Source organism: Oryctolagus cuniculus, chromosome 10 (genome assembly GCF_964237555.1).
Source record: "Oryctolagus cuniculus chromosome 10, mOryCun1.1, whole genome shotgun sequence".
Classification (NCBI taxonomy): Eukaryota; Metazoa; Chordata; class Mammalia; order Lagomorpha; family Leporidae; genus Oryctolagus; species Oryctolagus cuniculus.
In genome coordinates, this window is record NC_091441.1 from 86892450 (window position 1) to 86905658 (window position 13209).

Here is a 13209-nt window from a genome sequence, read left to right on the forward strand (position 1 = left end):
AGTTCTCCCACATACCCTCAGTTTTTTTTTTTTTTCACAGTCCCGGTTGATAAGCTCCACACATTCACTAGGTCTTAGTCTCCTGTTATTTCTCTCCACCAGAGTCAGGTTTTTCTGCTTGGCTGAGAGAGCAGGTGCAGCCCCAAGCTGGTGCAGCTGTTATGTATGCCCAAAATGGTGCCTGTTCTATTGTCTGGCACACCTTTGTAAGGTGTGTAGAGAAAGAGAATCATGTCCATACTGGTCCCTTTTATTTTTTTTTCTCTCCTCTAGTTTGGCTGGTGTACTCTCCCCCATGGGGCTTCAAGCCTCATTCCCTCTAGGCTTTTCCTGCTGCTTTTCCACCAGTGTCTCGGCCTCCTGCAGTTTTGCCTCACCTCCCTTTCCAGTGCTGGAGTGGAGACTCCCTCAGCAGCTGGGCTCCCGAGCTGTGGGCGCCCATGCCCTCCACATAGGTCCTCCATGTCCCTCTAATTCCGGAAGAGTTTCCTCTGCTGTTTTTAACCTAACTCTTCCCTGAGACTACAGTATCTCCACTTTTATTAAACTATCTTTTCCTGAACTATCAGTGTGCTCCCTCCCTATTCTGCCATCTTGAAGCCCTCCCTTGATTTAGTTAATGGATGCAATTGATTTCTTAACTATGTTGGAAAAAGCAAGAATTTACAGGGATGGTTTGGTTCCAGATCAGTTAACTCAGAAGCCCTGCAGCAGTGGTTCACAAACGTTTGTGCATTGCAGTCAGCTGGGGGTCTTGCAGACTGCTATCACCTACCACCAAATTGCTGAACCCTCCTCCAGAGTTTCTAGAAACAACTCCAAGTTGTCGTTGATCACACTGACAGAGAGGCCACATTTTGAGCACCTCTGTCCTAGATCAAGCAGAATCACAGAAAGCCTGAGAGTTTGAGCTCCTCTCAGTCACAGCTTTTTGTAGAGAGAAGAGGGTAAACTACTCTAGTAACCATTTTACTGGAAATCAAGGTTTCGGGGTTTAGAGCACTGATCCTGACACCTTGGCCATTCACCTGCCTGGTAAGCTGTGGCGCCCAGGAGCAGGTCCAGCCCTGATTGCAATGACTGTGCTCTTCAGCTGCTTGTACTTGCGCCTAGGGCTTGCCTAAAGGCAGGAATTGCTAGAGGCAGGTGTGAAACACACAGGCAAGATGAAAGAGGTTTGAGAAACAGTGCCCTGGCTGTACTCCCTGCCTCCTCACTGTCAAAGACAAAGCTCAAGTACTGGGGCTGCCCTCAGCCTCACCTCCTTCCTGAGCTATCTCCAGGCTGTTCCATCACTGAACACTGATGCAAACCAACCTACTTATTCCTTTTTCAACTGAGAATCCTCCAGAGAAAAGCAATAGACATTTTAATTAAAAAAACAAGGCCATTACAGATTGTAATTCTGTGTGTGTTTGTGTGTGTGTATTTAAGGCAAAATAGAGACTTCAGGTGCACCTCGTGCTTGAAATGAATAAATCATTCTCTGCCATCATAAAGCTCCAACAGGAAGAAGTAACAACTTTTCTGCAACTGGGGAAATTTAATGACAAGCTTTAAATGCTTTTTGGCCCATACATGAGAAGATTCAGATATCAACTAGGAAAGTGGTGAGCAGCCCCAGAAGAGTCCACTGTGTCTCAGAACCTTAAAGGCCATGGTCTTTCCTGAAAGACAGACAACAAGGTAAAACACTGCACCTAACTTGATGAAATTACAATTCACAGACTAAGGTTGCCAGATTAAATGCTGAATGCTCAGCTAAATTTGAATGTCAGATAAGAATATCTCATGCAATAATTAGGATGTGCTTATTCTAAAAATGTTATTCATTGTTTATCTGAAATTCAAATTTAACTAGGTGTCCTGCCTTTCCGCCTACCTCTTAAATCTGGCAATCTGAAATAGGGCAAGTAAGCAAGTATCCAGGCAATTAAAATACAGTCCAGTGCTGGTTGGACACTGAGGTTTCCTTCAGGGAAGCTATAAAATAAGTGGTTCCAGATTGGGCAGAAGTCACTTCTGCTCTAAAAACTAAAGGAAGATGATGGGGAATGTGGAATTGAAGTTGAGCCTTGGAGAATAAATAAAATTGGAGAGTGTTCTAAGCAGAAGGAGAAGGCAGGGGAATGGGAATGTACAGAGTACAGGACTGTAGGTTTCATCTTGAGAGCACAACATTGGAAAGGACTGATCAAACCAGGTACAGAGATGACAGCCAACTAAGGCTTTTAGAATAAATCAGATTCCCCAGGTCCTGGGAAAACTTTATGTTTCCATGGGATCTGGGCTTCATAAAAGGCCAATCTGGCATGAATAGATAGAATGGACTGGAAGAGAAACATCAATTAGAAGGCTGTTTCCATGATCTAGATCAGTGTTTCCAGTTATTAAAACATTGTGAAGTCAATTTAATTGATTCTGATCAGCACTTTTGAAAAACAAGACAGAATAAATAGATGAAAAAGAATCACTATATATCAGCAATCATCACATTTAAATACTTCTTTAACAAGCACCTGTTTGTTTTATGTGTCTGTATGGAGGGGGGTGGCGACAAAGAACGAATCATGGTGTAGAATATGTTTCTTACAAAATTGAGCTCAAAATGATTGAAGGCTATTGGTCTCCAGAGTGGATCAGTAAACCCATTTGTGCACATCACTGTCTCTAAGAGTCAGTTCTCTCCCAGTGACTTTGGCAGGGGGAGTTCATTGTACCCTGTGACGCCCAGCTCTGTCAAAGCCACAAAGTCCAGGGTGAACATCTGACACAAGAGGAACTGATATCAAGAATGAGGATGAGCCAGTCATCTCCTCCAGAGGACATGTCTTAAGAGACATGACCTATGGTCACATGGAATTTTACTATCCGACATAAGGATATAGAGTCTGGTAGCCAGGACACATATTGAGCCATTGACAAACTCATATCAGTAGTCAAGGAGTGAGCTTTAGAGGGGCTACCCAGGCCCTAAAGGTGAGGAAGGATGAGACCCAGTGAAGTCACTGATGGGTAAAGCCAGTGACTTTGTGTTCCAAATGTCCACTTCCAGTCCTTATGTGGCCAGAGTATTATTGTTGATGCTTGGATGTCTGTGAGATTGCCAATTACACCTTACTGCTTTTATTTGCAATAAATTTCCCCTTTCTTTAAACAAGCTGGTGCAGGTACAGTTCCTGGTTACCAACCGGTCTCTCACTAAAGCAGACTATTTAGACAGTGACACTATCAATAAGCAAATATTTATTGTGGGAATAGCTAATGGTCATTATTTATTTTGTGCCCAGAAACAGCAGGGTAGACAATGCACTGGTTGTGGCAGTCATAAATGTGTACCCTCATCAGCACCTGCAAAGGCTGTCCTTTTCCCAAATGCTGACCTGAAAGTCTTAGAACTAGGGAAACCGACCCAAGTCACCTGCCACCAAGTGATGGTAGGGATTTGCCCAGGTTCATCCTCCTCTACTCTTAGTGTTTTTCCACTGCACCACTATGTGAGCAACAAAGAGTAAAAGATAAGACTGATGTGACAAGATCTCTGGACCCAGTGTCTGTGAAAGCAGTCCAAACTCAAGCTCTATTGCTTTGTTGCTTTTTTCTGGCTTATTTTTTCTCTTCAGCTTAAGTTCTGAAAGCAGCCAATCAATCTTGTGGCGTGAGACTGTTTCTGTATAACCCCAAATGAAGTGGAAATGACTATTACATAGTTAATTTGATCAACAGTCAAGCCGCACAATTCAGGTTTAAAAAAAAATCTATGGAAATAGAAATGATTTGTCTTCTCTGGTTATTGGGTTCAGTTCTGCTTTTGCTCATGTATAAGATTAGCAAGGCCCTGGAAAGCTATAAAGAGGTGTACAATGGACCAACCCCTAGCCCTCACCTATTTCATGAGTCTATTTGGTAGTACGCCCACCCCTCTCTCCCCTTCTAATGTCAAGTGAGGGGGACTCAGGGCTGCTGCATGCTGCATTCCTATGACAAACCTTGAAGAGATATAGTTCCTTATGGATATAATTCAAAACCTTAGTAGGAGATTTAGGTCCCTCCAAAACCTGAAAGTGGCCTGAAATGTAAGAACTTCCAATTCTGCAGCTCATTTTTACATCCACACATGCATATATTTATGCATGATTCTGTACAAAGAACTCGTGTTCTAACCATGTACCAGCTCTGCTCTAGGCATTGGACAATCAAAAGTTGCAATAATATTAACTAATGTTTGTCAAGTATCAATAACTAATATTATAAATACATTACTAATAACTAACATTGTCAATATCAGGTTTCAGGCTAAGCAATTGATTCACACTAGCCAATTTTATGTTCATCATAAGTGTATGAAATGGATACTATTATCATATCTTTAATGTTTAAGGAAACCAAGACACAGTGAAGCTGTTTAGTTCCCCCCCCCCAATAATGCAACACACAGATTATGAATGGCAGAGCCAATATCCAGTCCAGAACTTTCTAAGCTCAGAAGCTAGATACTACACAGTAGTTCCCAATGCATCTCTAGAATGAGAACTACAACCTTCCTGTCCACAAGCGGGTCAGCCTCTAGGAGAAAGAGGTATGTAAATATGGTTAAATGCAAAGCAAGAATGTTATAATGATCATATGGAAAAGGGGTCAATCCATCACAATGGTTACTTGTGATCTCCCAAGGACCATTAGCAAAGCTGTTCTCTCTGCCTTTACCTATGCATTTCCTTGCCTGGGATCCCCACTTAATTTCTCTCAACCTGTCTTATGACACTGCTACTTTAAGGCATATGTGCTTCCACATGTACCTCCCTTCACCCATAGCTCATCAAACTCAACTCTGTCCTGCTACCAGACAGACCTCAGAATCCTTCTCAAAACTCCCTTCAAAGTGGCTACTGTTAATGAATGAATTTATCATGAGATAAATAGATGTGGTCTCTCAAAACTCGTCTACCTCGACTCACTCTATGAATGAGAAAATTGAGCAGAAGCCACTGGCGTAAGTTCACAAAGCATGTCAGAGACAAAAATAGGTCTAAATATCGCATCTCCAGCCTCACAGCCTCCCCAGACTTAGCTTGCCTGTATCGTCTCTTGCCAATCATGAGAAATGATGACAAATGAAATCCAAGTAAGCAGAGAGAGAAGGGAAGTGAAATGGTAATTACTCAGTCCCGACAGACGGGGTGCCCGCTTGCAAGCTGCGTAGAGATACACCTACGGAAAATGTCTTTCATTAGAGACAGATTCTGACGAAAGGTTGGCAGTGTCTCTGAAATCCTTGTTTGCGTTGAAGTGCATGGAACACGATACATTCATATCATTTCCATGCCATATTTCAGTTAAAGAGTATTAAATATTTATTCTTCATCCCTTACTGAGTAGCGTGCTGCTCAACTTTCCTCTTTGCTGACACCACTGATATCCTCAGTCCGTGACTGCATTTCCAGTCGGATATTTAAAATCTCACTTTAAGGAGATTCTTGGGTATTCAAAGAAAATTGAAACTTGCAAACAAAAGCATAGGAATTACACAACTGTAAAATAAAATCCTGGTTCACTCATTATATCCCATTGTGTAGTAGAAAGGCCTCTAAGAACCAAGAAGACTGGGGTTTACATCTTATTCTGTTCTTTGCTACTCTGTGGCCTTGGACAATGGGACAGTGTATCAGCCACCTTTTAATTACTGTAACAAAATGCCTGAGGTCATGGACTTTATAAAGGGACAAGATTTATTCAACAAAGAGTTTGAGAGGTCCAAGTCCCAGATAATTGGGCCCATTGGTTTGGGCTCTGTGAGGGTGACAGATATCAGCGGTAGAGTCATTAGGGAGGAAGCATCGCGTGATGAGCCAGGAACAAGTGCAGGAGAGAGATTGGATCCAAACACAGGCTTTTAAAACAACCTTCTAGGATAGCGGCAAGATGGCGGAATAGGAAGGGAGCACACTGATAGTCTGGGGAGAGATAGTTTAATAAAAGTGGAGATACTGCAGGTTCAAGGAAGAGTAGGGGAGGAAACAGCAGAAGAAACTCTTCCGGAACGCGTGACTCACAGCGGACCTGCGTGGAGAGCGTGGGAGCCCACAGTTCGGGACATCAGCGGCAGACTCAACACACCAGCGCTGGAACGTGAGGTGAGCCGAACCTCAATAGCCCGAGACACCGGCAGGAAAGCGGAGAGAGGAGACTAGAGGGAACGACCCCCGGGGGGGGGAGTTCACAAGGCTAACTGGAAGAGAGAGAGAGAGAGAAAAAAAAAAAAAAGGGTGACTAGTACGGACACGGGTTTCTCTCTCTCCGCTCACCTCTCAAGGGCGAGCAAGACAAAGAGCAGGCGCCATCTTGGACATACGTCATAAGCAGAGCGACCTCAGGTCTGCACCGGCCCTGAGCCTAGCAGAAAAACCTGACTCTGGGCGGGGCAAATTAACAGGAGATTAGGACCTAGTAAATTGGTGGTGCTACTGAACTGAGACTGTGAAAAAAGAGACGGTGGGGGAGAGAACTCACGGAATTCACGTGAACACTCTCCAGAGACGCTACAATTCCGTAACTTTGGCAACCCAGTGGGAGGCTGAAGGAGAATTTGAGCCCACTCTGAGGGCCGAACAGCTTCTCTGTGGGGATCTTGGGAAAGAGCTTCCGATCTCTGGCTCCTGTGGGTATATCATTTGCCTGCTAACTACCTCCAACTTCGTTCAGCTGTGCGGAATTACTTCCCTTTTGAATCAAAAAAAAAAAAAAAAAGAAAGAGAGAGAGAGAGATTTACCACGCCTAACCTGGGAGTGTCACCTTTGGCACACCAAACAGAGCTCTCAGGCCACACCCATCTCAAGCCCTAAGGCTCCATCAAAAACAGACAGTACACTTAATCTAGAGTCATAGTATAACAAGAAAAAGCACCACAGTGAAGAAACCAAATATCTCCAATATGCCAAATAACAAACGCAAAAACCGAGGTAATAAAAACAAGGAAGTCACCATGACGCCCCCAAATGAAAAAGACACCCCAATTCAAGACTATGAAGATGATGACATAGAAGAAATGCAAGAAGCAGATCTCAAAAAATTGATAAGAACATTAAGAAGTTCTCAAAAACAAATTCTGGAACTACACAAATCCTTAATGGACAAGATAGAAAATCTCTCTCGTGAAAATGAAATATTAAGGAGGAATCAAAATGAAACGAAACAACTAGTACAACAGGAAACTGTGATAGTGACTGAAGTGAAGAATTCAATAGATCAAATGAAAAACACAATAGAGAGCCTTACAAACAGAATGGGTGAAGCAGAAGAGAGAATATCGGACTTAGAAGACAGAGAACAGGAAAGGATACAGTCAGACCAAAGAAAAGAAGAGGAAATTAGAAATCTGAAACATATTGTCGGAAATCTTCAGGATACTATTAAAAAACCCAACATTCGGGTTCTAGCCCAGGTACTAAGAGAGAACAACTGCCAGCCCAGAATATTATATCCTGCAAAGCTATCATTTGTGAATGAAGGTGAAATAAAGACTTTTCATTGCAAACAGAAATTGAAAGAATTTGTTGCCACTCGTCCAGCCCTGCAAAAGATGCTTAAAGATGTGTTACACACAGAAACACAGAAACACGGTCATCAATATGAAAGAAGGTAAAGGAAGGAAACCAAGGAAGGAAACCTCACAGCAAAAGATCACAGGGAATTCAAAGCATATATTAGAACTTATCTTTGGCAAATGGCAGGGCAAAGTTACCACTTATCATTAGTCACTTTGAACGTGAATGGCCTGAACTGTCCAGTTAAAAGACACCGATTGGCTGATTGGGTTAAGGAACAAAACCCATCTATTTGCTGCTTACAAGAAACACATCTTTCCAACAAAGATCCATACAGACTTAAAGTGAAAGGCTGGAAAAAGATATACCATGCCAACAGAAATGAAAAAAGAGCGGGTGTAGCGATCTTAATATCGGACAACATGAACTTTACCACAAAAACTGTTAAGAGAGACAAAGAGGGACACTATATCATGATTAAGGGATCAATTCAACAGGAAGATATAACAATTATCAATGTATATGCACCTAACTACAGGGCACCAGTTTATCTAAAAGATTTATTAACGGACTTAAAGGGAGACTTAGACCCCAATACAGTAGTACTGGGGGACTTCAATACTCCACTCTCAGAAATAGACAGATCATCCGGTCAGAAGATCAACAAGGATACAGTAGATTTAAACGACACTATAGCCCAAATGGATCTAACAGATATATACAGAACTTTCAATCCTACAGCTAAAGATTTTACATTCTTCTCAGCAGTACATGGAAGCTTCTCTAGGATTGACCACATACTAGGCCATAAAGCAAGTCTCAGCAAATTCAAAAGAATTAGAATCATACCATGCAGCTTCTCAGACCATAAAGGAATGAAGTTGGAAATTAGCAACTCAGGAATCCCTAGAGCATACGCAAACACATGGAGATTGAACAACATGCTCCTGAATGAACAATGGGTCATAGAAGAAATCAAAAGAGAAATCAAAAACTTTCTGGAAGTAAATGAGGATAACAGCACAACATACCAAAACTTATGGGATGCAGCAAAAGCAGTGTTAAGAGGAAAGTTTATATCAATAGGTGCCTACATCAAGAAATTGGAAAGACACCAAATAGATGAGCTTTCAATTCACCTCAAGTATCTAGAAAACCTACAGCAAATCAGACCCAAATCTAGTAGGAGAAGAGAAATAATTAAAATCAGAGAAGAAATCAACAGGATTGAATCAAGAAAAACATTACAAAAAATCAGCCAAACGAAGAGCTGGTTTTTTGAAAAAATAAACAAAATTGACACCCCATTGGCCCAACTAACTAAAAAAAGAAGAGAAAAGACCCAAATCAATAAAATCAGAGATGAAAAAGGAAATGTAACAACAGACACCACAGAAATAAAAAGAATCATCAGAAATTACTACAAGGACTTGTATGCCAGCAAACAGGGAAACCTATCAGAAATGGATAGATTCCTGGACACATGCAACCTGCCTAAATTGAACCAGGAAGACATCGAAAACCTAAACAGACCCATAACTGAGACAGAAATTGAAACAGTAATAAAGGCCCTCCCAACAAAGAAAAGCCCAGGACCAGATGGATTCACTGCTGAATTCTACCAGACGTTTAAAGAAGAACTAACTCCAATTCTTCTCAAACTATTCAGAACAATCGAAGAAGAGGGAGTCCTCCCAAATTCTTTCTATGAAGCCAGCATCACCTTAATTCCTAAGCCAGAGAAAGATGCAGCACTGAAAGAGAATTACAGACCAATATCCCTGATGAACATAGATGCAAAAATCCTCAATAAAATTCTGGCCAATAGAATGCAACAACACATCAGAAAGATCATCCACCCAGACCAAGTGGGATTTATCCCTGGTATGCAGGGATGGTTTAATGTGCGCAAGACAATCAATGTGATACACCACATTAACAGACTGCAGAAGAAAAACCATATGATTATCTCAATAGATGCCGAGAAAGCATTTGATAAAATACAACACCCGTTCATGTTGAAAACTCTAAGCAAACTGGGTTTGGAAGGAACATTCCTCAATACAATCAAAGCAATCTATGAAAAACCCACAGCCAACATCCTATTGAATGGGGAAAAGTTGGAAGCATTTCCACTGAGATCTGGAACCAGACAGGGATGCCCACTCTCACCACTGCTATTCAATATAGTTCTGGAGGTTCTAGCCAGAGCTATTAGGCAAGAAAAAGAAATTAAAGGGATACAAATTGGGAAGGAAGAACTCAAACTATCCCTCTTTGCAGATGACATGATTCTTTATTTAGGGGACCCAAAGAACTCTACTAAGAGACTATTGGAACTCATAGAAGAGTTTGGCAAAGTAGCAGGGTATAAAATCAATGCACAAAAATCAACAGCCTTTGTATACACAGACAATGCCATGGCTGAGGAAGAACTTCTAAGATCAGTCCCATTCACAATAGCTACAAAAACAATCAAATACCTTGGAATAAACTTAACCAAAGACGTTAAAGATCTCTACGATGAAAATTACAAAACCTTAAAGAAAGAAATAGAAGAGGATACCAAGAAATGGAAAAATCTTCCATGCTCATGGATTGGAAGAATCAATATCATCAAAATGTCCATTCTCCCAAAAGCAATTTATAGATTCAATGCAATACCAATCAAGATACCGAAGACCTTCTTCTCAGATCTGGAAAAAATGGTGCTGAAATTTATATGGAGGCACAAGAGACCTCGAATAGCTAAAGCAATCTTGTACAACAAAAACAAAGCCGGAGGCATCACAATACCAGATTTCAGGACATACTACAGGGCAGTTGTAATTAAAACAGCATGGTACTGGTACAGAAACAGATGGATAGACCAATGGAACAGAATTGAAACACCAGAAATCAACCCAAACATCTACAGCCAACTTATATTTGATCAAGGATCTAAAACTAATTCCTGGAGCAAGGACAGTCTATTCAATAAATGGTGCTGGGAAAATTGGATTTCCACGTGCAGAATCATGAAGCAAGACCCCTACCTTACACCTTACACAAAAATCCACTCAACATGGATTAAAGACCTAAATCTACGACCTGACACCCTCAAGTTACTAGAGAACATTGGAGAAACCCTTCAAGATATTGGCACAGGCAAAGAATTTCTGGGAAAGACCCGGGAGGCACAGGCAGTCAAAGCCAAAATCAACTATTGGGATTGCATCAAATTGAGAAGTTTCTGTACTGCAAAAGAAACAGTCAGGAGAGTGAAGAGACAACCGACAGAATGGGAAAAAATATTTGCAAACTATGCAACAGATAAAGGGTTAATAACCAGAATCTACAAAGAGATCAAGAAACTCCACAAAAACAAAACAAACAACCCACTTAAGAGATGGGCCAAGGACCTCAATAGACATTTTTCAAAAGAGGAAATCCAAATGGCCAACAGACACATGAAAAAATGTTCAAGGTCATTAGCAATCAGGGAAATGCAAATCAAAACCACAATGAGGTTTCACCTCACCCCGGTTAGAATGGCTCACATGCAGAAATCTACCAACAACAGATGCTGGCGAGGATGTGGGGAAAAAGGGACACTAACCCACTGTTGGTGGGAATGCAAACTGGTCAAGCCACTATGGAAGTCAGTCTGGAGATTCCTCAGAAACCTGAAGATAACCCTACCATTCGACCCAGCCATTCCACTCCTTGGAATTTACCCAAAGGAATTTAAATTGGCAAATAAAAAAGCGGTCTGCACCCTAATGTTTATTGCAGCTCAATTCACAATAGCTAAGACCTGGAACCAACCTAAATGCCCATCAACGATAGACTGGATAAAGAAATTATGGGATATGTACTCTTTAGAATACTATACCGCAGTAAGAAACAACGAAATCCAGTCATTTGCAACAAAATGGAGGAATCTGGAACACATCATGCTGAGTGAAATAAGCCAGTCCCAAAGGGACAAATACCATATGTTCTCCCTGATCGGTGACGACTGACTGAACACCAAGAGGGAAACCTGTTGGAGTGAGGTGGACACTATGGGAAATGGTGGCTTGATCAGCATAGCCCTGACTGTTAATGAACAACTTAATACATTATCCCTCTTAGTAGTTTTTTTATCTGTTCTACTTAATATGACTGGTTTAGATCTGTAATTGATGCACAGTTATTCTTAAGTGTTGAAAATTAACTGAAATGTGATCCCTGTTGAACATGGTGGTGGGAATGGGAGAGGGAAGAGATGTATAATTTAGGACATGCTCAGGCTGACTTGCCCCAAGTGGTGGAGTTGGAAGCATACCAGGGGATTCCAATTCAATCCCATCGAGGTGGCATGTACCAATGCCATCTCACTGTTCCAGGTGATCAATTTCAGTTCACAGTTGGTCATGGTGAAGGGACTGGGAGTCAAAGGGAGCACTTAGACAAGTCTAGTACCTGCTAACGCTAACTGATGGAGTAAATAAAGGGGAGAGTGATCCAACATGGGAAGTGAGATACTCAGCAGACTCATAGAATGGCAGATGTCCTAAATAGCACTCTGGCCTCAGAATCAGCCCTAAAGGCATTCGGAGCTGGCTGAAGAGCTCATGAGAGTATTTCAGGCATGGAAAGCCAAGACACTCTGGCAAAAGATCTCTGCGAGTGAGATCCCAGTGGAAAGAACAGGTCTTCAAAGAAGGAGGTACCTTTCTCTGAAGGGAGGAGAGAACCTCCACTTTGACTATGACCTTGTCTAAACAAGATAAGAGTCGGAGAACTCAGAGGGCTTCCATAGCCTTGGAAACTCAAGACTAGAGCATAGGGAGATTACTGATGCCATAGACAGGAGTGTCAATTGGTAAAGTCAACAACAGGAGTCACTGTGCACTTACTCCTCATGTAGGATCTCTATCCTTAATGTGCTGTACATTGAGATTTAATGCTATAACGAGTACTCAAACAATATATTTCACTTTGTGTTTCTATGGGGGTGCAAACTGTTGAAATCCTTACTTAATGCATACTAAACTGATCCTCTGTAAAAAAAAAAAAAAAAAAAAATTATCAATTCCCAACTTGACTCTCACTGGGATTAAACATGACAATAGGTCTGCTCTGATTTCATCATCATTTAAAAAAATCATCTATTATTTTTCACTTTATGTTTCTGTGTGGGAGCAAACTGTTGAAATCCATACTTAATGTATACTAAGCTGATCTTCTGTATATTAAGATAATCGAGAATGAATCTTGATGTGAATGGAAGGGGAGAGGGAGTGGGAAAGGGGAGGGTTGTGGGTGGGAGGGACGGTATGGGGGGGAAGCCATTGTAATCCATAAGTCGTACTTTGGAAAATTATATGCATTAAATAAAAGTTAAAAAAAAAAAAAAAACCTTCTAGCAAGAATTGCCTTCCACACACACATACCCTCAGTGAACCATACAACCACCTCTTAAAATTTCTACTTCTTGCCAGTAGCCCTACACCTGGGCCTTTGGAGGACATTTAATACCCAACTCCTGTTCAGATTATTGAGTGAATGGACATCTCTGAGCCTTGTTCCCCAGCTCCACCAGAGATGCAAGAGTGATAATAAACAGGAGGGCTCCATCGCATCTAATTTGAAAAAAAGCACCTCTTGTTATTCTTCATCCCACGCTGCACACTGTGG